Genomic DNA, 26,801 nt, shown 5'->3' with positions numbered 1-26,801 from the left:
GTCACATAATGATGTAGTCGTCAATCATCAGTCCACTCTGCAGGGCTCTGACGAGCAATTTATTTCACAAGAAATGACATTAATTTGCTGCATTAGTTGTTAAGCATAAAGGGATCAGGCTAATGTCCTTCCCTTCCCCTCCGTTTGACTGCTCTCAGGTAGCGGAATGGGGAAAAAATCTAATTGAAGCGAAAGAGATAGAGATTTCAAGGCTATGTGTGGGCGGCCGGGAGGACTCACTTAATTTCAAGACCCGTAGTGCAGGGCATCATCACTGGCAGGGCTGACCGCCTCTCACCCACAGTGTAAATTACTGACCACTCCGAGTAGAGAGAGGACCCCGACCCCTCGGCCCCCACACTTACTACTGAATTACATACACATTTCTAGGATAAGTGAGTGAATAGGAGGACTAAGGACATAACAGCCTACTCAGTAATGAACACACACTGAGAATGGAAATGGTGTAAAATAGAGCAAGGTTTCAGATGATTGGTTTGACCTGTTGGTTCTTTTTAGTTAATGCAGCCCGCTCTTGCCTTGTACATGTATGGTGTATGGGACTATACTGTTATATAACATTGTATTGCCAAGGTTGTCACTCCCTCTTTAATTCCTGTCACTCTAAGTTTCTCTATCATTCCCTCACATTTCTTATGTAACTAACTGAATGTATAAATCATTTAGTACAGTACAGTTATGATTTACTATTCACTCATACTATTAACTACAACATTTAGGCCTACATTGAATCTCGCCATGTTTTCTATGGGGCACAGGACAAAACACCATGCTGTTTTTCATAATGAATCTATGTTATCTCGCCAGGATCTGCTGTTCCCCAGCCAGCCAGCCCAGGGAGACAGCCGTGTGTCAGTGTCAGTGAGTGGAGAGCTGACCATCTCCTCCATACAGCGCTCTGATGCAGGCTATTACACCTGCCAGGCCCTCACTGTGGCCGGCAGCATCCTGGCCAAGGCTCAGCTAGAGGTGGCAGACGGTGAGAGCATATAGAGCATGCCACACACACACACACCACATACACTTGTAGATGTGGTCATATCAATCCGCACCTGCAGAGTTATCCTTGCCAACACAATTGTGCGCCTTGCCTGAGAACAATGCACAACTAAATGCAAGTACACACACTTGCTTGACCACATGCACTGAAGGTGCATAAAATGCATCAGAGGCTGACTGTTTAATGCTTGGCACTTATCTTGGCTGAGATTTGCTGTGCTGAAAGCTGTAAGAGCTAATCGGTCATATGCCTTCACTCATTTCATTAGCATGTCACTGTGGGAAGTTGCACCAGAGAGAGGCCATGAAAGGCCTGCAAAGAGAGAAACTGTTCAAATGAAAACTCTCTCCCTGATGGAGAGTCACATTTACACCCCTCTCCTCCTCTCAAAGAGCATCATTATCTTAAATGCTGAGCTAGTGCCAGTTAGGAGCTGTTTACGCCTCTCTCGCTCTCTCTTTCTCTCTCTCTCTCTCTCTCTCTCTCTCTCTCTCTCTCTCTCTCTCTCTCGCTCTCTCGTTCTCTCTCCCTGTCTCTATCTCTGTCTCCATCTCTGTCTCTCTCTCTCTCTCTCTCTCTCTCTCTCTCTCTCTCTCTCTCTCTCTCTCTCTCTCTCTCTCTCTCTCTCTCTCTTTCTCTCTCATTTCCTGGATTCCTCTCACACACATTATTGAATTAACATATGCTCAAGGATTTTTTGGAAAGAGAACAAGCCGTGCCCTGCGAGTTGGAAAATATGGAAATAGTGTTGCTGTATACAGTACGGGATTGAAGGAATGATCAAGTGGTTGAGTGTGAAAAATGCAAAAAGAGCTCACGGTTTTACCAATTTGACTTCAGATTCAGACGTTTATCCACATTTCACCAAATTCCAATTTTGAAGTTGCTCAAAACGTCAAATTTGGAAGTGTTTTTGACACCCTTGTTTGCTCCTCCTGCTCAAATCAAGTAAATCAAATCAAATTGTATTTGTCACATCTGCCGAATACAATGGGTGCAGACTTAACCGTGAAATGCTTGCTTACGAGCCCAGTGATGCAGATTTAAAAAATAATAGCAAAGACAAAGATAGTAAGACAAGACAAGAGAGAATGGAGCTATATACAGGAAGTACCAGTACCAAATCAATGTGGAGCTATATACAGGGAGTACTAGTACCAGATCAATGTGGAGCTATATACAGGAAGTACCAGATCAATGTGGAGCTATATACAGGGAGTACCAGTACCAGATCAATGTGGAGCTATATACAGGAAGTACCAGTACCAGATCAATGTGGAGCTATGTACAGGAAGTACCAGTACCAGATCAATGTGGAGCTATATACAGGAAGTACCAGTACCAGATCAATGTGGAGCTATATACAGGAAGTACCAGTACCAGATCAATGTGGAGCTATATACAGGAAGTACCAGTACCAGATCAATGTGGAGCTATAGACAGGGAGTACCAGTACCAGATCAATGTGGAGCTATATAAAGGGAGTACCAGTACCAGATCAATGTTGAGATATATACAGGGAGTACCAGCACCAGATCAATGTGCAGGGAGAGTATGAGTTTCATGAAGGCAGGGTAAAGTGACTAGGCATCAGGATAGATAATAATAAGACTAAAATAAAGAACAGAGTAGCAGCAGCATATGATGAGTAAGTGTGTGTGTGTGTGTGTGTGTGTGTGTGTGTGTGTGTGTGTGTGTGTGTGTGTGTGTGTGTGTGTGTGTGTGCGCATGTGTGTTTGTGTGTGTCTGTGTTTGTGTTGTGTCGGTATGCATGTGTGTTATGTGAGTGTGTGTGTATGTACAGTAGTGTATGTGAATGTGTGTGGGTTTTGTGTAAGTGGGTCAGTATGGTATGTGTGTGAGTGTGTATATAGTATGTATATATAGTCTTGTGTGCTTAGAGTCAGTGCAAGATAGGGTCAGTGCAGATAGTTTGGTTACTGTTAATTAACTATTTAGCAGTCTTTCGTTTGCCTTATATAGAGATGCTGGATGGCAGGGAGCTCGGCTCAAGTGATGTACTGGGTTGTCCGCACCATCCTCTGTAGTGCTTTGCGGTCGAGGGTGGTGCATTTGTCATATCAAGCGGTGATTCAGCCAGTCAAGATGCTCTCGATGGTGCAGCTGTACATCTTTTTGCTCAGCATAGTTCCGTTGCCCGTTGCTCCAAACTAGGGCTGTGGCGGTCACGAAATTTCTTCAGCCAGTGATTGTCAAGCAAATAACTGTTGATCTCACGGTAATTGACCGGTAATTAACATAAACACAAATCTCCTGGCTACAAGCCATTGATGCAGACCTTTGGAACATCTACATTTAAAAAAGTATAATAAATCCATGTAATATAGCCTACACATTCACAATAAAACCATTATTTATTTTAGACAGGTCTAAAGAAATTATATGAAGAAAATGTAGTCTATTTCAGAAGAGCAGAATAGCATACTCTGAGTTGTCCTTATGTTAGGTCCTGATCTGGCTATGTCATATGGCTGTGGGCTACACTAGTTCATTTAGCAGACAAGATTTGGTTAGAATTCCGTGGCATTATTGTATATTGTTTTATAGTATGAAGAATACAATTGAACAACGCTGAATAAAATTGAAAGGATATTTCCTCCAAATGATTTGAGGGAGTGCGCACATGCAGCTATTCTGTGTTGAGCGGTTAGCAAAGAAATAGGTACTCCTATATACTTAATTTAGAGTTATTAATGTAACTTTAGTTGTTCTACAAACGTTGGGCTATATGTTTAGATTTTTAATACGTTGTAAGGCTGCATGATGCAACTCTAATGATGATTTGAAAAAAGTTGCTTGAAAGGTATGAGCTCTGCTTAGTTTTTTTTGCGCCGGCTGTACACACTTCATCAGTCTCTCATTCACAATTTGACAAGCACTTGATAATGCCTCTAATTACCTGCCGGCATCCCCTTTGTGTGGCCATAATGCACCCTACAAAAATCCATGCCTTTTGCGTCCAGTTTCCTTCTCCCTGAGTGCTGAGTGCTGCGTGCTCCAAAGCACCTCTCACTCACATGGCTCTCCATCACGTGATCAGGTCTTTCTCACAGGCTACAAGTGAAGACCGACACATCGGGGACGCAACTACATGTGTCCTTATCCAATTCGCATATTGAAGATATTGGAAGAACTGTCCACAGTTACTTTTCTTCAGCCAACAAGATGAGTAAGCCTAACGAACAGCAAAAGCACTAGCCTATATCAATCTACTATCCCCCATAGTACAAATGTTGACCTATTCTATTCTGTGCGAGAAATACATATTCTAAACATAGCATGGTACAATTGTGGAATGCGATAGATTCCAAATTAATACAACCACTACCATCAAAAAAACGTTTTTACACAATGAGGCTGACGCAACAGATGAGAACGTTTAGCTTAAAATGTGATAAACTATGTATATTTCTTCACATCATAAGCGCAGCAATGCGCACACGGCAGTAGGCTATAAGCGCGACTGTTCCATTAGCGGGAAAACACCATTATCAAAAGTGACCGCAAATGCGATTATGCTTGTAATGCTTTTATTATAAAGGTGAATTTTAATGGTGAAAATTATCTTCCCCAAACTTGAAACTCATGCGCTGCTTATGTATGCCAGTTAGGCTCTACACCTGTTATGATTAGTTTCTCGGGTGTCAAAGAATCAAGGATGCAAGGATATACTTAGACACTTTGTAGACAGTTAATGCAAATGTTTAATGATCGGTACCGGGTTCGTTACAACAATGACCAGAGCTTTGCCCCTTGGTGTTACGAACTAACTTGAACAAAGAAGACACTCTACCTTATATACCCTCTATTACCCTCTTCCTGGCATACATCTGGCAAGTCTCCATGGGCACTCCCTGTCTTTGATGTTCATCACTCTTTACCCCAAGTCACTATCCTAAACATCACTCATGCTATCCTAAACATCAGTAATCTCCTTTGACATAATGGAATGTAGACTTTCTGTCTCCTAACCACTTATCTAGTAACTCTAACCTGTTCCCCACGATAGTATGACATGACATCGTTATACCATAAAAAAATCATGTCAAAGCCCCTTGTAAAGCGGATTAATGTTCTTAATTTTAATACGTTATTTGGCCACTTAAATTGTGATACAAACCTTATGAAAACATATAGGCAACTATGATTTGAAAACGTCACAAAAAAGACATTGTTTCTCGCCTTACGCTGGGCATCATTCACAAGTGATAATATATCATTCATAAGTGATAGGCTAATATTGTCACCCATCAGACTATTCTTGATTTAATCTTGTCTTTACATATACTAAATAATATATGTGTGAAATTTGTTTTGATTTAGAATGGACCATTATCATGCACCTGTCTCGAAACAGGGGCAGGGGAAAAAATACATGTCATCTATGTACTTAAATAGCGAATGGAGGATGCTTTTCCTGTGGTTCATTTTCATGCCAGCCAGGTAGGCTATACTCCTGTTGTAAATATAAGCAATGTGCTTCAAATGAGGAAAGTTGAGAACTAAATATAGTAAGCCAATAGAAAGCTGATGGGATCCTCCTCTTTTTAATAGAGGCCATCACTCTGTTTTCTCGCGCAATTGCATAGCCTTTAGAAATGTTGTGCAACATGAGCTCATGGGCCCTCATTAATTTTTTATTAGATTTTCGATCACATTTGCATTGATGTCAGAGTGATTAGAGGGACAATAGAGTGCTGAGTACCAGGCAGTTAGCACGTTTGGTTGGCTACTAATGACCATCAGCAGCATCAGAGCTTGGAGAAGCCTAATTACCGTGACTAAACGGTCACGTGGAATTTGACTGCCTTCATGACTCGTGACCGCCGGTGTGGAGGTAATATGGTCACCGCAACAGCCCTACTCCACACCTCAAACCTCACATTTTGAAGTTAAGGTTTTGGATAGAGTTAAAACATTAAAGCTGCAACATGTAACTTTTGGGCCGACCTGACAAAATTCTCATAGAAATGTGAGTTATATATCTGTCATTCTAATTGAAAGGAAGTCTAAGAAGTGATAGATCTGTTCTGTGTGCGCTATTTCTATGCTTCCCGTTTTTAAGTTTCATTTTTGCATCTTTTACTTTCTGTTTTGTACACTAGCTTCAAACAGTTGAAAATACAATAATTTTGGTTATGGAAAATATATTTCACAGCGGTTTAGATGGTACAATGATTACCTACACTATACATGCTTGTTTTGTCACATAAACTGAAATTAGACTAACTATTAGAATTTTAGCAACCAGGAAATTGGTGGATTGATTTCTGCATAGTGCATCTTTAAGTTTAGGCATTCATTTTGAATGGTTAAGTTAAGGGTTAAGGTTCGGGATAGGGTAAAAATTAAATAAAAATTACAATTGGGATTGAACAAGGGACCTTCGGAACCCAGGAGAGCCTATACGGACATGCCTAGTGCCCAAATTTATGACATATTTCGCGCAGAGAAAGTAGAGTGGAGACGAAAAGATTCGGTTCAGTATGTCATCCTGATGAGCCCTTCCAGCTTGCTAGTTTATAGATGTTGCTAGAAACTTCAGTGAGAATTAGAAACTTGTCTGCCGAAGTTGGGACTTGGGAGCGTGCTGTTAGTCTCAACTGAGTAATCTGAGTAATTGTCTGTTTTTTTATTATTATAATGTTTTATGTAGACGTTAAAAATCTAATCAAATCACATTTTATTTGTCACATTGTCACGTTCGTTTACAGACGGGTCAGACCAAGGCGCAGAGTGATATACATACATGTTTATTAAACGAATAAACACAACGACAAAACAATAAACCAACGATACGTGACGTCCTAAGGTACACACAACAAACCTCACACGGAACAAGATCCCACAACCCACTAGTGCCAATAGGCTGCCTAAGTATGGTTCCCAATCAGAGACAACGAGCGACAGCTGCCTCTGATTGGGAACCACACGACCAACATAGATCTAGACAACATAGAAAATCACACCCTGACTCAACAAATAAGAGTCCCCAGAGTCAGGGCGTGACAGTACACCCCCCCCCCAAAGGTGCGGACTCCGACCGCACAACCTTTACTTAACAGGGTAGGGGCCGGGCGTGACAACCACCTATTCTCCGCCTCCCTGTTGCGCCCCTGGTCTGGTCTTCAACTGTGAGAGACGAAATCTAAAACAAAAATCCAGAAAATCACATTGTATGATTTTTAAGTAATTCATTTGCATTTCATTGGTATTTGATCACCTACCAACCAGTAAGAATTCCGGCTCTCACAGACCTGTTAGTTTTTCTTTAAGAAGCCCTCCTGTTCTCCACTCATTACCTGTATTAACTGCACCTGTTTGAACTCGTTACCTGTATAAAATACACCTGTCCACACACTCAATCAAACAGACTCCAACCTCTCCACAATGGCCAAGACCAGAGAGCTGTGTAAGGACATCAGGGATAAAATTGTAGACCTGCACAAGGCTAGGATGGGCTACAGGTCAATAGGCAAGCAGCTTGGTGAGAAAATGGAAGAAGTTCAAGATGACGGTATATCACCCTCGGTCTAGGGCTCCATGCAAGATCTCACCTCGTGGGGCATCAATGATCATGAGGAAGGTGAGGGATCAGCCCAGAACTACACGGCAGGACCTGGTCAATGACCTGAAGAGAGCTGGGACCACAGTCTCAAAGAAAACCATTAGTAACACACTACGCCGTCATGGATTAAAATCCTGCAGCGCACGCAAGGTCCCCCTGCTCAAGCCAGCGCATGTCCAGGCCAGTCTGAATTTTGCCAATGACCATCTGGATGATCCAGAGGAGGAATGGGAGAAGGTCATGTGGTCTGATGAGACAAAAATAGAGCTTTTTGGTCTAAACTCCACTCGCCGTGTTTGGAGGAAGAAGAAGGATGAGTACAACCCCAAGAACACCATCCCAACCGTGAAACATGGAGGTGGAAACATCATTCTTTGGGGATGCTATTCTGCAAAGGGGACAGGACGACTGCACCGTATTGAGGGGAGGATGGATGGGGCCATGTATCGCGAGATCTTGGCCAACAACCTCCTTCCCTCAGTAAGAGCATTGAAGATGGGTCGTGGCTGGGTCTTCCAGCATGACAACGACCCGAAACACACAGCCAGGGCAACTAAGGAGTGGCTCCGTAAGAAGCATCTCAAGGTCTTGGAGTGGCCTAGCCAGTCTCCAGACCTGAACCCAATAGAAAATCTTTGGAGGGAGCTGAAAGTCCGTATTGCCCAGCGACAGCCCCGAAACCTGAAGGATCTGGAGAAGGTCTGTATGGAGGAGTGGGCCAAAATCCCTGCTGCAGTGTGTGCAAACCTGGTCAAGACCTACAGGAAACGTATGATCTCTGTAATTGCAAACAGAGGTTTCTGTACCAAATATTAAGTTCTGCTTTTCTGATGTATCAAATACTTATGTTATGCAATAAAATGCAAATGAATTACTTAAAAATCATACAATGTGATTTTCTGGATTTTTGTTTTAGATTCCGTCTCTCACAGTTGAAGTGTACCTATGATAAAAATTACAGACCTCTACATGCTTTGTAAGTAGGAAAACCTGCAAAATCGGCAGCGTATCAAATACTTGTTCTCCCCACTGTAGGGCAGCAGCCTCTAAGGTGCAGGGTTACGTAACCAGGTGGAAGCCGCCTAGTGATGGCTATTTAACAGTCTGATGGCCTTGAGATAGAAGCTGTTTTTCAGTCTCTCGGTCTCAGCTTTGATGCACCTGTACTGACCTCGTCTTCTGGATGATAGCGGGGTGAACAGGCAGTGGCTCAGGTGGATGTTGTCCTTAATTATCTTTTTGCCGTTCCTGTGACATCGGGTGCTGCAGGTGTCCTGGAGGGCAGGTAGCTTTCCCCCGGTGATGCGTTGGGCAGACCACACCACCATCTGGAGAGCCTGCGGTTGTGGGCGGTGCAGTTGCCGTACCAGGCGGTGATACAGCCCGACAAGATGCTCTCAATTGCGCAATTATGTAAAAGTTTGTACGGGTTAATGCCGTAGTTCTACGTTTTCGGTGAAAATCACTACAATAAATGTGCGTTGGCTTTCACCCTGGCCTGGTATTGGCTACACTATCTAGCTACTTCTCTTTCCTTACTGCGGCAAGCAGGATCGAAGGGACACTGTTCCCCGTGTTGTTGTGTTGCCGGCTTGCAGTGCAAACTCTCCCCATTGAGCAGTAGACTGTATCACCTTGACATCCAGATTGTTACTAGTATCAAATACCAATATTACAAGTTATTTCTTGTGTAGGATGTTAACCTACTCTAAATAAAATCAAGTGTGATGGAACAAATTGGCCAATTTAGCTACCGCCCTCGACATGTGATACAGCTGCCTGGTGGGAGGCAACAACCATATTGCATTGCTGGTGGGAGGCAACAACCATATTGCACAAGCGAAGAGGCTAGCAAGCACCTCAATACAACACTGTTGCACTGGTCATTGGCAACTTCTTGTCATTATGTTAGCTAATTGGCACGTCACGGCGACATCCTGGCTATAGGGTGAATGCACCAATTTGTAAGTCGCTCTGGATAAGAGCGTCTGCTAAATGACGTAAATGTAAATGTAATCCAGATGTCGACCAATACAACAAGTTATTTCTCCCTCGACCATTGAAATAAACATTACTTTCTTTTACAAGTTTTAACTAGCGCCATGATGCTGTTGTTGCCAGCTAGCCAGCATAAACTAGCTAGCTGGGAAGGGCTCATCAGGACGACTGACTGAACTGACTGAACTGAATCCATTCGTCTCCACTCAACTCTCAGCTGCGTGATATACGTCATCAATTTGGGCACCAGGCGTATCCGTATAACCTCTCCCATTACACCCATCCACCACCCCTATCCACAACGCTCTAGCAAAACCCAGGCCTACTTGATTGTAATTGCGCTCACTGTTACCTCTATTGGCCGGTGAAGAAGGCATTTCCCGATGTCCTCAGGACATGGACAGGCGTCCAATTTCTAAGTCAATCTTGAGCGATCTGGCTGGAAAAATCATGCAAGAAAGAAGTAATCTTTTGTTATTGCATCTGATCACAGTTAAAGCATATTTTTTGAGTCTACCAGTTGTTCAATATTAAACATACAATGAGGTGCTGACAATTATTACATATACAGTGGGTATAGTATAACAACGCTCAGTAGTAAAGTTAGCAGAGTAAAAGGATGTCTCACTCTATAAAGGCAGGTGTCTGCTTGGTTTCTCTGCTATTCTGGTTTAGTGACTGTGTTCCTCTGAGTCTGAAGGAGCTGTGATAGGAATTAAGAGCTCTAGAACCTGGTGCAAATACTCTGTCTGAGTTGAGACTAACAGCACTGATAAGCAATGGAAGAAGAAACCATATTAAAAGATTGAACATCCGAGAAATGCAGAGGCTTGTTTCTTGTCTGGGGGAGGGGACTGTGAGGTTCAGCGGTAAGTCAGAGGAGAGGAGGAAGAGAATGAGTGAGAGAAGGAAGGAGGGAGGGTGTGAATGTGTTGGAAGGTGTTGTGAGGAAGGCAGGGTAATTAGAACCGTAGGCGAGCCATCGTTATTCCACACATTGCAAATAGAGCGCTAAGGTGTGATGTGGTGCCATGAGCACACACTATCAGAAACCTGCAAACAACCCCCAAAACAGGTACCCCCTATCACAACAGTGATAAATTCATTAACGTTGATGGGGTCAAATTTGTAATTACGTGTAGCACCAAACTGTAATTCATTGTTTGTGTTTCATTGTTTTCATTGTGATTGCTTATTTTTCTCCAGCCTCGAAGGACCGCCCCCCGCCCATCATCCGGCAGGGCCCGTCCAACCAGACGCAGGCTGTTGGGGGTGTGGCCCTGCTGAGGTGCCAGGCGTCAGGGGACCCGGAGCCCACCGTCACCTGGCTGAAGGACGGCCTCAGTCTGCTGGGGAAGGACCCTCGCATGGCCCTGCTGGAGTCTGGCAGCCTGCAGATCCAGAGCACCAGGGTGGGTTTATAGGACTGATGCTGTACAAACACAATATACCCAGTCAAAGCAGCAAGCCTCCACACTGTGTTCACTCACGATTGATTTGGCCATGAGTCTGCCTGCCATAGTGGCTCCATCTTTTCTCTCTCTGCTTCTCCACTTTCGTTGCCTTCTATACAATACACTGCCCATCCTTTATGGTTTCTCTCTATTCTCAAAGGCAGGTTGTTAAGGTTTGTGTGTGTGTTTGTCGCTCTGTGTGTGCGCGCGCGCGTGTATACGCTTGCCTCTGATATTGCATGTGAGAGAGAGGAGAAAATATCCCATCTGATGTCAGTTGGATGTAATTCAAATGGACAAGTCCAGTCAGGTTGCCTTTAAAGATGAATAGAGGGTATTGATTTTTATGTCATTTAAAGCTGTCATTTAGAGCCTTTCTCCTAGGCAGCATTTAGAGATGCTCTAACCCAAGGACAGTGATTGGGGGGAATGTAAGCATGTAAGGGACAGATCGAAATGAACAAATAACAATACATGTAGTGACCCTGTGTTTATAAACGTTGATATCTACCTTGCTTTTGTGGCACAGTCGATGCTACGCAGGGCTACGGGCTAGAAGGTTGAGGGTTCGCTGACCACCACTGAGGAGCTCACTCTGCCTATCTGTTGCAGACAATGATCATCTAGGGGGAAATCAGATTTTCAAAATGTGTATGCCATATTTATAACTATATAAAATATGTGCAACAACAGGTTTCTGTGCCAATGCACCATACAGCCAATAAACAAAACATACTGACAACACCACAATAAATAGACTATGTCAATCTCGACAAACAGAAAACACATCCATCCCTACCTTGTAGGCTTACCCAGTATCGAATCTCTGAATGTCATTAAACTTTTTGGTGTTTTGTAACAGATGTCTCTTTCCATTCACCAAATTGCCTGTGCACAGTTTGGATTGATTGATTGATTTTATTTGTCAGTTAAAAAAATACATATATACACAAATAATTTTTCAAGTGACCGGGATTGCACAATAAAGTCAGGGACTTATTTCCATTGTGGTCCCTACATTTGCTGTAGCATATGCTGCAGTAATATAAGGACTGAATGCACATGTCATTTACACATCTCCATCTGGCTTTCGGGGTCACCTTATTTTTTAACATTTATTGGATAACGGCACAATCATTTGGGCTTTTTTGGGCTTGGGCTCATAAAATGTATTTAATGTAAGGCTCATAAAATGTCTTTGATGTAAGGCTCATAAAATGTATTTAATGTATGACTCATCGGCCTAAGGTAGCATCAGACTTGAATTTTCATGCCGATCAAAGCTCTAATCAAATCCAGACATACACTACCGGTCAAACGTTTTAGAACACCTACTCATTCAAGGGTTTTTCTTAATTTTTACTATTTTCTACATTGTGGAATAATAGTGAATATATCATTGTAGAGGCCAGCTCATCTGATGCAGCACTCCATCACTCTCCTTCTTGGTAAAATAGCCCTTACACAGCCTGGAGGTGTGTTGGGTCATTGTCCTGTTGAAAAACAAATGATAGTCCCACTAAGTGCAAACCAGATGGGATGGCGTATCGCTGCAGAATGCTGTGGTAGCCATGCTGGTTAAGTATGCCTTGAATTCTAAATAAATCACAGACAGTGTCACCAGCAAAGCACCCCCACACCATAGCATCTCCTCCTCCATGCTTTATGGTGGGAAATACAAATGCCAAGATCATCCGTTCACCCACACCACGTCTCACAAAGACAAGGCGGTTCAAACCAAAAATCTCCAACTTGGACTCCAGACCAAAGGACATATTTCCACCGGTCTAATGTCCATTATTCGTGTTTCTTGGCCCAAGCAAGTCTCTTCTTATTATTGGTGTCCTTTAGTATTGGTTTCTTTGCAGCAATTCGACCATGAAGGCCTGATTCACACAGTCTCCTCTGAACAGTTAATGTTTACATTTACATTTACATTTAAGTCATTTAGCAGACGCTCTTATCCAGAGCGGTAGAAGGATTACTTTATCCTATCCCAGGTATTCCTTAAAGAGGTGGGGTTTCAAATGTCTCCGGAAGGTGGTGAGCGACTCCGCTGTGTGTGTGGGGGGGGGGGTTGAAGGATTGCTTTATCCTATCCCAGGTATTCCTTAAATGTTGAGATGTGTCTGTTACTTGAACTCTGTGAAGCATTTATTTGGGCTGCAATTTCTGAGGCTGGTAACTCTAATGAACTTATCCTCTACATCAGAGGTAACTCTGGGTCTTTCATTCCTGTGGCGGTCCTCGAGAGCCAGTTTCATCATAGCGCTTGATGGTTTTTGCGACTGCACTTGAAGAAACTTTAAAAGTTCTTGAAATTTTCCGTATTGACTGACCTTCATGTCTTAAAGTAATGATGGACTGTCATTTCTCTTTGCTTATTTGAGCTGTTCTTGCCATAATATGGACTTGGTCTTTTACCAAATAGGGCTATCGTCTGTATACCCACCCTACCTTGTCACAACACAACTGATTGGCTCAAACGCATTAAGAAGGATAGGAATTCCACAAATTAACTTTTAACAAGGCACACCTTTTAATTCAAATGCATTCCAGGTGACTACCTCATGAAGCTGGTTGAGAGAATGCCAAGAGTGTGCAAAGCTGTCATCAAGGCAAAGGATGGCTATTTGAAGAATCTAAAATATAAAATGTATCTTTATTTGTTTAACACTTTTTTGGTTACTACATGATTCCATGTGTTATTTCATAGTTATTTCATACTTTTGATGTCTTCACTATTATTCTACAATGTAGAAAATAGTACAAATAAAGAAAAACCCTTGATTGAGTAGGTGTTCTAAAACTTTTGACCGGTAGTGTATATTACATTCCCCTCATAGGCTTTTCACTATACTGTAGGCATTTTTCCTCATTTATTTTGTTTCAGTGAAAAATACCTCCATCTTCGCAATCAACAGGCCAAGGCTCCTCTGTTGCTCTCTCTTTCCTCTGCAGCAGGCGCACTTGCGCTCAAGGTGTGAGAGAATGGTGCTGAGAGCGAATTCAGGGTGTAGGCTATGATTGACAGCCTCTCCTGGACAATTTGGCCTTCTACAATTTTATTTATCGGCTTTTAATTTTTGTATCGTTCAAATGCAGGCAATTACCAGCTAAGAGAGACCCTGGAGCATTTTCCCATCATAGTTGTGTTTCCATTAAATTGACTTGTTGCAGATAAAAGTCTGTGCGTAAATACGTAGTGAACATAACATTACCTTTTGGGGTAAAATTCCTGTGTACCTAAAAAAAAAAAAAAAAAGTTAAATGGGTTTTCATCGCATTTTCATCTCTAGGCATACTGATGGTTAGTCACTAAAAATGTTGCGTACACTCTAAAAAGTAAAGGTTCCTGGAGGATCCTTTAGGGGTTCTTCAAATTGAAACTGTGGGGGAACCCCTATAAATTCTTTGAAGAACTCTTTAAAAGGGTTCTTCAAAGAACCCCTTTTAATGGATCCTCAAATAACCTTTTGAATAACCTTTTGGGGTTCATTTTGAACTACTCCCTCCTCCCCTATTATTATTATTATTATTATTATTATTATTATTATTATAGTAATATGCTTAACAATAACAACAATAACACCATATTTTAGTTGTCAGTGTTTATTAGGATTTTAGTGGCAAAGCAGAATAAAAAAATCTAAATATGAGGTAAACTCCCAGCAGAGCCCCAAGTCCAATGGGTATGTCCTCTGGCATGTTGATATTGGCATGTTGATGTTAATGTGCTGATGTTCTTCGTATCTATAGCCAGAATGATTTTCCAGTGCATGGTGATCGAACAGGTTTCCTGTTATATTCATCAGAGGTATAGGGAGGGTGAAGTCTGTAAATCCAAAAAATTGTAATTATACAGATGATTAACAAAACATGCACATGACAGTATTTATACCTTGGTTTTTGTGGTAAATGTGAATGAAAAAAACTATTTTGATAATGGTTTTCATACACATACCTTGTCCATAATGTAGAGGCAGGTAGCTTAGTGGTTAAGAGTGTAGTGCCAGTAACCGAAAGGTCGCTGGTTCTAATCCCAGAGCCGACTAGGTGAAATATCTGTCGATGTGCCCTTGAGTAAGGCACTTAACCCTAATTGCTCCTGTAAATCGCTCTGGATAAGAGCGTCTGCTAAATGACTAAAATGTAAAAAATAATGTAGAGGCCTATGGGATTTTCATTGAAGAGGTAAGGGAGGAGGATGGTACATGTGATCTGCATAACATACCAATACCAATTTACATACCTTTGTATGCCTCCTTGTCTGTAAACCTGCAGACACAGACACAAAAGTGAGCAGTTCAGTCATCTGCACCCAATACAGCTAGCCTTCAACATATTATTATAGCATACATATTCTTAACTCTTTGTTGATTGATATCCATTCAATTGTATCCATTTTCTGTTTTGCACAAATATCAAAAGATAGATGGTATCATCAAAAAACAATATCAATGTAGATCATACAAGGGACAAACCTTACCTTAAATTGAGGAGATCTTTACATTTTTCAGTTAAGTGCCTGCACCTGCTTTCAAATCCAAATGTTTCAGTTGGGCAGTTATGTTCCTGCAAGAACCCACACCAACTAATGAGGTTCCTCAATTAACCCCACCTCCTATGGGGTTCTTGGAAGAACCCTTTGTGTGCAATTGTCACGCCCTGACTCAGGGGACGCTTAAATGTTGAGTCAGGGTGTGTATATTCTTTGTTGTGCGTTTTCTATGTTTGTATTCTAGTATGTGTAGTTCTATGTTGGCCGGTGTGGTTCCCAATCAGAGGCAGCTGTCACTCGTTGTCTCTGATTTGGGATCATACTTAGGCAGCCTATTGGCACTAGTGGGTTGTGGGATCTTGTTCCATGTAAGGTATGTTGTGTGTGCTACCTTGGACTTGACTTCATTTGTTGTTTTGTCGTGGTGTTTATCAGTAAATAAACATGTACGTATATCACGCTGCGCCTTGGTCTGTCCCGTCCTTCAACGAACGTGACAGAAGATCCCACCAAACGAGGACCAAGCAGCGTGCCCAGGCGGAGCGGATGGCCATGTCACAGGAGGCCAATTTGGGAGGAGATATTTGCGGGGAAAGGACCATGGGCTAAGTTAGATGCCCAGGCAGGAGAGGAGCAACGGCAACACGGAAGAGGCCGGTCGAGGAGGAAGCCCGAGAAGCAGCCCCAATAAAAAAAATTGGGGGGGGCACACGGGGTGGTTGGCGGAGCATAGTGTCAGAGCAGAGCCAACTCCCCGTAATCACGCGAGGAAGCGCATGACTGGGCAGGCTCTGTGTTATTCGGAGCTACGTACTGTGTTGCCAGTGTGCCGGCACAGTCCTGTACGTCCTGTGCTTGCACCACGCACGTGCCGTGTGAAGATGGGCATCCAGCCAGGACGGGGTGTGCCGGCTCAACGCTCCTGGTCTCCAGTACGCCTCCTCGGTCCCGCATATCCTGCGCCAGTTTTACGAACTGTATCGCCAGTGCGCGTGCACAGCCCAGTGCGTCCTGTGCCAGCACCCCGCACGTGTAGTGCGAAAGTGGGCAGCCAGCCAGGACGGGTTGTGCCAGCTCTCCGCTCTAGACCTCCAGTCCGCCTCCACAGTCCGGCCCGGCCTGTTCCTGCTCCTCGCACCAAGACAGTGGTGCGCGTCGCCAGCCCGGCCCGTCCTGTTCCTGCTCCTCGCACCAAGCCAGTGGTGCGCGTCGCCAGTCCGGCCCGGCCTGTTCCTGCTCCTCGCACCAAGCCAGTGGTGCACGTCGCCAGCCCGGCCCGGCCTGTTCCTGCTCCTCGCACCAAGCCAGTGGTGCGCGTCTCCAGTCCGGCACGGCCCGGAGATAGAGCAGTTCGCTCCACCGGTGCCTGATCCAGTGCCGGTCAGCTGTTCCACTCCGGAGCCAGAGCAGTCCGCTCCACCGGTGCCTGATCTTGCTCCGGTCAGCTGCTCCACTCCGGAGCCAGAGCAGTCCGCTCCACCGGTGCCTGATTCAGCTTCGGTCAGCGGCTCCAGTCCAGACCATGACGACAGCCCCTCTCCAGGTTCGGGGTCTCCCACACCAGGGTCCAGACAGGGCCTGGCGTATCGTGGGAGGAAGGAGAGGGGAAGCAGCGTGCCGAGGTCCAGACCAGACCAGGGGCGCAACAGGGAGGCGGAGAGTGAGAGGTCGTCACGCCCCGAGCCGGATCCGCCTCCGAGGCGGAATGCCCACCCGGCCCCTACCCTGTTATGTTTATGTTGTGCGGTCGGAGTCCGCACCTTTGGGGGGGGGTACTGTCACGCCCTGACTCAGGGGACGCTTAAATGTTGAGTCAGGGTGTGTATATTCTTTGTTGTGCGTTTTCTATGTTTCTATTCTAGTATGTGTAGTTCTATGTTGGCCGGTGTGGTTCCCAATCAGAGGCAGCTGTCGCTCGTTGTCTCTGATTGGGGATCATACTTAGGCAGCCTATTGGCACTAGTGGGTTGTGGGATCTTGATCCGTGTAAGGTATGTTGTGTGTGCTACCTTGGACTTCACGTTTCGTTTCATTTGTTGTTTTGTCGTGGTGTTTATCAGTAAATAAACATGTACATATATCACGCTGCTCCTTGGTCTGTCCCGTCATTGAACGAACGTGACAGCAATTTTCAGTGCCAAGAACCCTAAGGTTCTTCAAAGAACTTTGAAGATCTTAGAAGAACCCTTGTTGAACTCCTAATTTTTAGAGTGTAGGTATAGCGAATATGCCCGCTCTGGTATTGGCATGTGCGCTCTAGCCAACAGCTTGCAGATACAGTGCATGTATAGCCTACTACATGATGAGATTATTTTTATTTGTCAAATGGCAGCTAAGCATTGATCATCTGAGATAAGACCCTCAATATTTATTTAAAGGAGAATCAACCTTATCAATGTGCACTTTTACCACCTTGTCTAGTTCATCATAACTTATTACATCTGTAGCCTAATAAACTGCATGCTTTCCCATGATGTGGTGACATGTTTTATCATACATGTAGGCTACTTTACTCGCATAAAAAGTTTGGATGGAAACATTGTTAATGTCAAGCTATTTTGAGGATGCTGGATGAACGTGTGCATACATAAGGGGAGTACCAAAACACTGTGATATAGGGGAGGCGCATGCAAGCAGGTGAGGAAATGTGGCTAGGATGGAAGAAATGATATAGTAAAACTTGCAAAAGAGCGAACGGTAAAAAACACACAACCCTACCCAAACCCCCCAAAAAATGGACAACACTCTCCTATTTTGGACCACCCCTCTCCCAGTAAATTGTGATCTGTCCCTAAAGCACCCTATCACTAACATCTTAGTGTGTGTAAGATGTCCACATACACACACGCATGCACACCATCAGAGAGAGAGAGAGAGAGAGAGAGAGAGAGAGAGAGAGAGAGAGAGAGAGAGAGAGAGAGAGAGAGAGAGAGAGAGCGAGAGCGAGAGCGAGAGAGAGAGAGAGAGAGAGAGAGAGCCAGCCAGCCAGCCAGCCAGCCAGCCAGCCAGCTTCAAGTTCCTTGGTGTCCACATCACCAACAAACTATCATGGTCCAAACACACCAAGACAGTCGTGAAGAGGGCACAACAAAGCCTCAGGAGACTGAAAAGATTTGGCATGGGTCCTCAGATCCTCAAAAAGTTATACAGCTGCAACACCCGAGAGCATCCTGACTGGTTGCATCACCGCCTGGTATGGCAACTGCTCGGCCTCCGACCACAAGGCACTACAGAGGGTAGTGCGTTCGGCCCAGTACATCACTGGGGCCAAGCTTCCTGCCATCCAGGACCTCTATACTAGGCGGTGTCAGAGGAAGGCCCTAAAATTGTCAAAGACTTCAGCCACCCTAGTCATAGACTATTCTCTCTGCTACTGCACGGCAAGCAGTACCGGAGGGCCAATTCTAGGTCCAAAAGGCTTGTTAACAGCTTCTACCCCCAAGCCATAAGACTCCTGAACAGCTAATCATGGCTACCCGGACTATTTGCATTGCCCACCCACCCCACCCCACCCCACACCCTCTTTTTCGCTAATGCTACTCTGTTTATTATCTATGCATAGTCACTTTACCCACATGTACATATTACCTCAATTACCTTGAATAACCGGTGCCCCCGCACATTGACTCTGTACCTGTACCCACTGTATATAGCCTCCCTACTGTTATTTTATTTTACTGCTGCTCTTTAATGATTTGCTATTTTTTACTTAACACTTTATTTTTTATTTTCTTAAAACTGCATTGTTGGTTAAGGGCTTGTAAGTAAGCATTTCACTGTAAGGTCTACACCTGTTGTATTCGGCGCATGTGGCAAATACAATTTGATTTGATTTGAAATAAAAAAGAGAGTACAAGAAAGAGAGGGAGCAAGGAAGAGGACAGGGAACAAGGGAGCGAGAGAGAGGGGACAAGGGATAGAGAGAGCGAGAGATAGGGAACAAGGGAGAGAGAGAGAGAGAGAGAGAGAGAGACAGAGGGAACAAGGGAGAGAGAGAGAGAGAGAGAGAGCGCGAGGGAGCGGCCCCAGTGTTAAAGCGGCCAGCGTTAAATAGATTATCATGTCTCTGTTTCACTGTGTCTGATCTGTACTGATAATGATAGGGCTGAGAATGTGTGAGGCTGACTAGTACTAAATGAAATGTATTAAGAAAATTAACTTCAGCACTTTCAGGGCTCTTTTTTCATGTTCCCCCGCTTTGTCTTCTTGTTCTCACCCACTCCCTCTCTCCCTGGGTGCGAATCAGGCCAGTGGAGGTTAATGCATTTTTAGTGTACTGCTGCCTGCCGAGCTCTTTCAATAGCAGAGGTTGATTAAAGGGCTGTGAAGGCCAACTGGGATCAAGGTTGGACTGGAAAGACCAATGGAGCCACCAAGCATCACTACCAAACAATATTACTACTATCAAAAAGGCACACAGGTTTGAATGAGCATACAGTGCCTTCACTGGCATAATGCAGTTTCTCTGGACTCCCCCGCAAGGTCTGGACCCCTCCCTAAAATAAAAATAAAAATGTAAGCATAGACTACTGATCGATGTCCAAAGTGCTGAAACTGTGACGTATCAAATAGCCAAACAATGAGGAAAAAAGTAGTCGGCTTGAGGATAAATTCAGTCAATATTTATTGTTGAACTCTGTGGTCAAGGCTACGATGGCGCCAGTGCACTGAGTGGAGCTTCCTTGGTTAATCGCCCATGATCCCACCATTTCGTGGCAACAGAGGGCTCTCAAGGATTGGTCTGCCCAGTGTGTTCGGCGATGTCTAGGTGTTTCCGTAGGGGCGACCACAGTTGGGAGTCCGAACCAAGTGCCCGCAATGCACATTCCCCCTGAGTATGAGGATTTGGCACTCGTGTTCAGCAAGACTAGGGCGACGCAGTTGCCACCTCATAGACAGGGAGATTGTGCGATAGACCTCCAGACAGGGGCAGCACTCCCGCGGAGCCATGTGTATCCTCTGTCTCAAGAGGAGACGGCGGCTATGGAGACATACATAGCCAAGTCCCTGAGACAAGGATACATACGGACCTCCACTTCCCCTGCGTCCTCGAGATTATTTTTTGTGAAGAAGAAAGATGGAGGGTTGCGCCCGTGTATTGATTACCGTAGTCTCAATCAGATCACTGTTAAATACAGTTATCCTCTTCCTCTGATTGCGAGTATGACTGAATCATTACGCGGAGCGCGTTTCTTCACAAAACTGGATCTCAGGAGCGCCTACAACTTGGTGCGCATTAGGGAGGGAGATGAATGGAAGACAGCATTTAGTACCACCTCGGGTCATTATGAGTATCTCGTCATGCCATACGGGTTAATGAATGCTCCTTCGGTCTTCCAATCCTTTGTGGATGAGATCTTCCGGGACATGCATGGGCAGGGTGTAGTAGTGTACATTGACGACATCCTAGTGTACTCTGCTACACGGGCCGAGCATGTAGCACTGGTGCGCCGAGTGTTGGGTAGGCTGTTGGAGCATGACTTGTATGTCAAGGCAGAGAAATGTCTGTTTTTCCAGGAGTCCATCTCCTTCTTGGGTTATCGGTTGTCCGCGTCAGGGGTGAAGATGGAGGTTGACCGTGTGTCAGCCGTGCGTAATTGGCCAACCCCAACCACTGTTAAAGAGGTGCAGCAGTTTTTGGGTTTTGCCAATTACTACCGGAGGTTTATCCGGGGTTTTGGACAGGTGGCAGCTCCCATTACTTCCCTGCTGAAGGGGGGCCCGGTGCGTTTGCAGTGGTCGGCTGAAGCGGACAGGGCGTTTGGTAAACTGAAGGACCTGTTCACTTCGGCTCCGGTGCTGGCGCACCCGGACCCCGCTTTACCGTTCCAGGTAGAGGTGGACGCGTCAGAGGCCGATATTGGGGCAGTGCTGTCGCAACGGTCAGGCACGCCACCTAAACTCCGCCCCTGTGCTTTCTATTCTAAGAAGCTCAGCCCGGCGGAGCGAAATTATGACGTAGGGGACAGGGAGCTGTTAGCCGTAGTTCAAGCCCTAAAGGTGTGGAGGCATTGGCTTGAGGGGGCTCAACACCCTTTTCTCATTCTGACTGACCACCGTAACCTGGAGTACATCCGGGCAGCTAGGAGATTGAACCCTCGTCAGGCTAGGTGGAACATGTTTCTGACCCGGTTCGTGTTTAAGATAACGTACATCCCAGGGTCCCAGAACGGTAAGGCAGACCTGTCCCAGCGGTATGACACAGAGGAGAGGTCCATTGAGCCCACTCCCATACTGCCAGAGTCTTGTCTGGTGGCACCGGTGGTGTGGGAGGTCGATACGGAAATTGAGCGGGTGTTACGTACCGACCCTACTCCCCCAGAGTGTCCAGTGGGTCGGACGTACGTGCCGCTCGAGGTCCGTGATCGTCTCATTTATTGGGCTCATACGTCACCCTCCTCTGGACATCCAGGTATTGGCCGGACAGTGCACTGCCTTAGCGCTAAGTACTGGTGGCCAACTTTAGCTAAGGATTTGAGGGTTTATGTCTCCTCCTGCTCGGTGTGCGCTCAGTGTAAGGCGCCTAGACACCTGCCCAGGGGGAAGTTACAACCCCTGCCCGTTCCACAACGGCCGTGGTCTCACCTCTCGGTGGACTTTGTCACGGACCTTCCCCCCTCTCAGGGGAATACCAATATTCTGGTCGTTGTGGATCGGTTCTCTAAGGCCTGTCGTCTCATCCCAATGCCGGGCTTCCCTACTGCCCTACAGACCGCTGAGGCTTTGTTTACCCACGTCTTCCGGCACTACGGGGTGCCCGAGGATATAGTGTCTGATCGGGGTCCCCAGTTCACCTCTAGAGTCTTGAGAGCGTTCATGGAACGCTTGGGGGTCTCGGTGAGCCTTACCTCGGGTTACCACCCAGAGAGTAATGGGCAGGTGGAAAGAGTGAACCAGGATGTGGGTAGGTTTCTGAGATCCTATTGCCAGGGCCGACAGGAGGAGTGGTCGGGGTATATCCCCTGGGCAGAGATGGCACCATGGCATCAGAGCCAGATCGAGGCTCCTGCGGTGGATGAGTGGTTTCGGCGCTCGGAGGAGACGTGGAACGCTGCACACGTCCATCTGCAGCGGGCCATCCATAGACAGAAGGCGAGCGCCGATCTCCACCGCAGTGAGGGTCCGGTGTACGCACCTGGAGATCGAGTCTGGCTCTCGACTCGAAACCTGCCCCTTCGCCTGCCCTGCCGGAAGCTGGGTCGGCGGTTTGTGGGGCCATTTAAAGTCCTGAGGAGATTGAACGAGGTTTGTTACAAGTTACAACTGCCTATTGATTACCACATTAACCCCTCGTTCCATGTGTCTCTCCTCAGGCCGGTGGTAGCTGGTCCTCTCCAGGACAGTGAGATAAGAGAGACTCCTCCGCCCCCACTGGACATCGAGGGGGCTCCGGCGTACTCAGTCCGGTCCATCGTGGATTCGAGACGTCGGATGGGGGGTCTACAATATCTCGTGGAGTGGGAGGGGTACGGCCCGGAGGAACGGTGCTGGGTGCCTAGGAGGGACATTCTGGATCCATCCCTCCTGACTGAGTTCCACCGTAGTCATCCCACGCGCCCTGCTCCGCGTCCTCCTGGTCATCCCCGAGGCCGGGGTCGGCGCACGGCTGGGGCCGCGCGTTAAGGGGGGGGGTACTGTCACGGATTCTGCCGAGGCTGCTCCTCCTCCTTGCTCGGGCAGGCTTCGGCGTTCGTCGTCCCCGGAGTACTAGCTGCCAACGCTGGATGTTCTCGATAGTTGTTTGGTCTGGTCTTGTGTGTGCACCTGTTTCGTATTGAGTATTGATTATGTCACCTATAAGTTTCCCTTTTGGTTTGTTTGCAGTTGTGTGTAATTGTCCGCCTGTCCGATTGGTGTCTCGTTAGATGTTTAGTGTTTTACGCGTGTGTGCGTAATCGTTCGCCTCCTTTGTTTAGAGGCCTGTTGTTTTGACTTTGTGCATTCTAAGTAAAGTCATTTTGGACTTAGCCTCCTTGTCCTGCGCTTGACTCCACCACTGCATCCACATCAGTTTGCGTGACAATCTCAGCTCGTTACCTGTATAAAAGACACCTGGGAGCCAGAAATCTTTCTGATTGAGAGAAGGTCAAATACTTATTTCCCTCATTAAAATGCAAATCAATTTCTAACATTTTTTACATGCGTTTTTCTGGATTTTTTTGTTGTTATTCTGTCTCTCACTGTTCAAATAAACCTACCATTAAAATTATAGACTGATCATTTCTTTGTCAGTGGGCAAACGTACAAAATCAGCAGGGGATCAAATACTTTTTTCCCTCACTGTATCCCCTCATACTTATAATCAGTTTATTTTTAATTTTTCTGTCACATTCCTGAAGCCCAAGAAACAAACACTTAGATTCCTAGGACATATGGAAATTAAAAAGGTTTATGAATGACTTTTTGGAGGGTTACTGTCAAACTAATTAAAAATAATAATAATAATTGACATCGATGTTAGGAGCATGGCCCCGCAGAGCTCGTGGGCCCCTGCCTTGCGGGGCTGCGGGGGTGTCCGGTACGTCAATGAGTACCTTCAGAAAGTATTGACACCCATTGATTTTTTTCCACATCTACACAAAATACATAAAAAATAAAACCACAAGATATTCAACCTCCTGAGTCAATACATGTTAGAATCTCCTTTGGCATTGGTTATAGCTGTGAGTCTTTCTGGGTAAGTCTCTAAGAGCTTTGCACACCTGGATTGTACAATATTTGCACATCATTTTTGTTTAAATTCTTCAAGCTCTGTCAAGCTCTTCAAGCTCTTTCAAGCCAATTTAAGTCAAATCTGTAACTAGGCTACTCAGGAACATTAATTGTCGTCTTGGTAAGCAACTGTATATTTGGCCTTGTGTTTTAGGTTTTCGTCCTGCTGAAAGGTGAATTTGTCTCCCAGTGTCTGTTGGAAAGCAGATTGAACCAGGTTTTCCTCTAGAATTTTGCTTGTGCTGAGCTCTATTCAGTTTCTTTCTATAAAACAAAAACTCCCTAGTCCTTGCCAATGACAAGCATACCCACAACATGGTGCAGCCACCACCATGCTTGAAAATATGAAGAGTGGTATTCAGTGATGTGTTGTGTTGGATTTGGCCCAAATATAACGCTTTGTATTCAGTACATCAAGTTAATTTCTCTGCCACATTTTTTGCAGTTTTACTTTCGGCCTTATTGCAAACAGGATGCATGTTTTTGAATATTTTTATTCTGTACAGGCTTCCTTCTTTTCACTCTGTCATTTAGGTTAGTATTGTGGAGTAACTACAATGTTGTTGACCCATCCTCAGTTCTCTCCTATCACAGCCATTAAACTCTGTAACTGTTTTGAAGTCACCATTGGCCTTATGGTGAAATCCCTGACCGGTTTCCTTCCTCTCCCGCAACTGAGTTAGGAAGGACCTCTGTGTCTTTGTAGTGACTTGGTGTTTTGATATACCATCCAAAGTGTAATTAATAACTTCACCATGCTCAAAGGGATATTCAATGTCTGCTTTTTTTTTTACCCATCTACCCTTCATTGCGAGGCATTTGAAAACCTGATTTTTATTGTTGAATCTGTGTTTGAAGTTCACTGCTCGACTGAGGGACCTTACAGATAATTGTATGTGTGGGGTACAGAGATGAGGTAGTCATAAAAAAAATCATGTTAAACACTATTATTGCACACAGAGTGAGTCCATGCAACTTATTATGTGACTTGTTAAGCACATTTCTACTCCTGAACGTATTTAGGCTTGCCATAACAAAGGGGTTGAATACTTATTAACTCAGCTTGTCATGTTTAATTCATTTTTTTAAATATCTAAAAACATAATTCAACTTTTACATTATGGGGTATTGTGTGTAGGCCAATGATACAAAATCTCAATTTAATATATTTTAAATTCAGGCTGCAACACAACAAGGGGTGTGAATACTTTCTGAAGGCGCTGTACTGTATATAAAAACCTTTGTCTTTCCAAACTGTTATTAATTGAGGAGTTGATTGATTTGTTCATCAGCTGAATGTTTGGTTGGTCAGTTGTATGATCAGTTTTAGGGATGCATGTTTGGTTGTCTCTCTTTTGAGAAATAAATGGGAAGACAGTTGTTTTATTGTCAAACTGTCTGGTCAGTGTATGTTCTGATGTGTTCTTTGTTCTTCTGTCTTCCTCAGCTGTCTGACTTTGGGCTGTACACCTGTGTGGCCACCAGCTCCAGTGGGGAGACCTCATGGAGTGCCTTCCTGGATGTCAGAGGTATAGTAACAATGTGTCCATTTGATTTACTGTCCCTTCTACACTCTTAGAAAAACGGGTGCTATCTAGAACCGAAAAGGGTTCTTCGGCTGTCCCTGTAGGAGAACCCTTTGAAGAACCCTTTTTGGTTCCAGGTATAACCATTTTGGTTTCCATGTAGAACCCTTCCCACAGAGGATTCTACATAGAACCCAAAATAGTCCCTGATTGGCAGATGAGTGGCAACCCTGATTAGAAGCTGCTCATCTGTTGTTCTTTACAAATGCAGTTTGGAATGAAAGAAAATGGTACGTACACACTGAAGAAGGCTGTAAAGCCGAAACGTCTGTGTATACTATCTCTGATGCAGTAAAACATTAAAAACATCAAATAATGAAGTAAGCTTTATGCAACATATTTTTGAGTGCGAACCCATTACACCTCTTTGTTTGTCTGAATTCATGTGTTTTACGCACCAGCCAAGCTTCTGGGAGAGCGCCATGGTTCTCTTTTGATTACCCAAAATAGTTCTACCTGGAACCAAAAAGGGTTATCCTATGGGGACAGCCAAATAACCCTTTTGGAACCCTTTTTTCTAATAGTGTACACACCATTGATTGAAGCCATCCACCTAATGCGTTCCTTTCTCCTTCAATCTGCCTTGTCCAGTGAAAGAGCCTGTTCTCCTTTTCTCCATCTCAGAGTCCAGTGACCTCACAGACTCCATGTCCCACAATGCCAGTGCCCTACCAGGGCCTCCTTCCAAGCCAGAGGTCACTGATGTCACCAAGAACACTGTCTCATTGTCATGGGAACCTGGGCCCGAGGAGGGCTCCACAATCTCCTCCTATGTCATTGAGGCCTTTGGGTATGTCTGGGAACCTTGGTCCTTAGCGAAGCTGCAGTAAATTACCCCAAACTTTCAGAACAATGACAGATGTATGCATTTATGTGGGCATAAGGGTAACTGGCACATTCAGGGCAAGCACATACATCCTAGGGCTATTGCAGAATAGTC

General features: G+C 44.9%; 1 pseudogene across 1 annotated transcript in view; it reads left to right on the top strand.

The window, feature by feature from the left end:
* The window catches only part of LOC311136341 (roundabout homolog 2-like), a 254,109-nt pseudogene that overhangs the window by 192,712 nt on the left and 34,596 nt on the right, over positions 1–26,801 (top strand). Inside the window, exons 7-10 of the transcript in view lie at positions 780–1,000; positions 10,815–11,020; positions 25,723–25,804; positions 26,486–26,651. The product of the transcript in view is annotated as a roundabout homolog 2-like (transcript). The remainder of the gene's footprint in view (positions 1–779; positions 1,001–10,814; positions 11,021–25,722; positions 25,805–26,485; positions 26,652–26,801) is intronic.

The sequence above is a fragment of the Coregonus lavaretus genome (genome assembly GCF_964263955.1).
Source record: "Coregonus lavaretus genome assembly, chromosome: 10".
Taxonomy (NCBI): domain Eukaryota; kingdom Metazoa; phylum Chordata; class Actinopteri; order Salmoniformes; family Salmonidae; genus Coregonus; species Coregonus lavaretus.
This window is presented reverse-complemented; position numbering and strand designations above follow the sequence as displayed.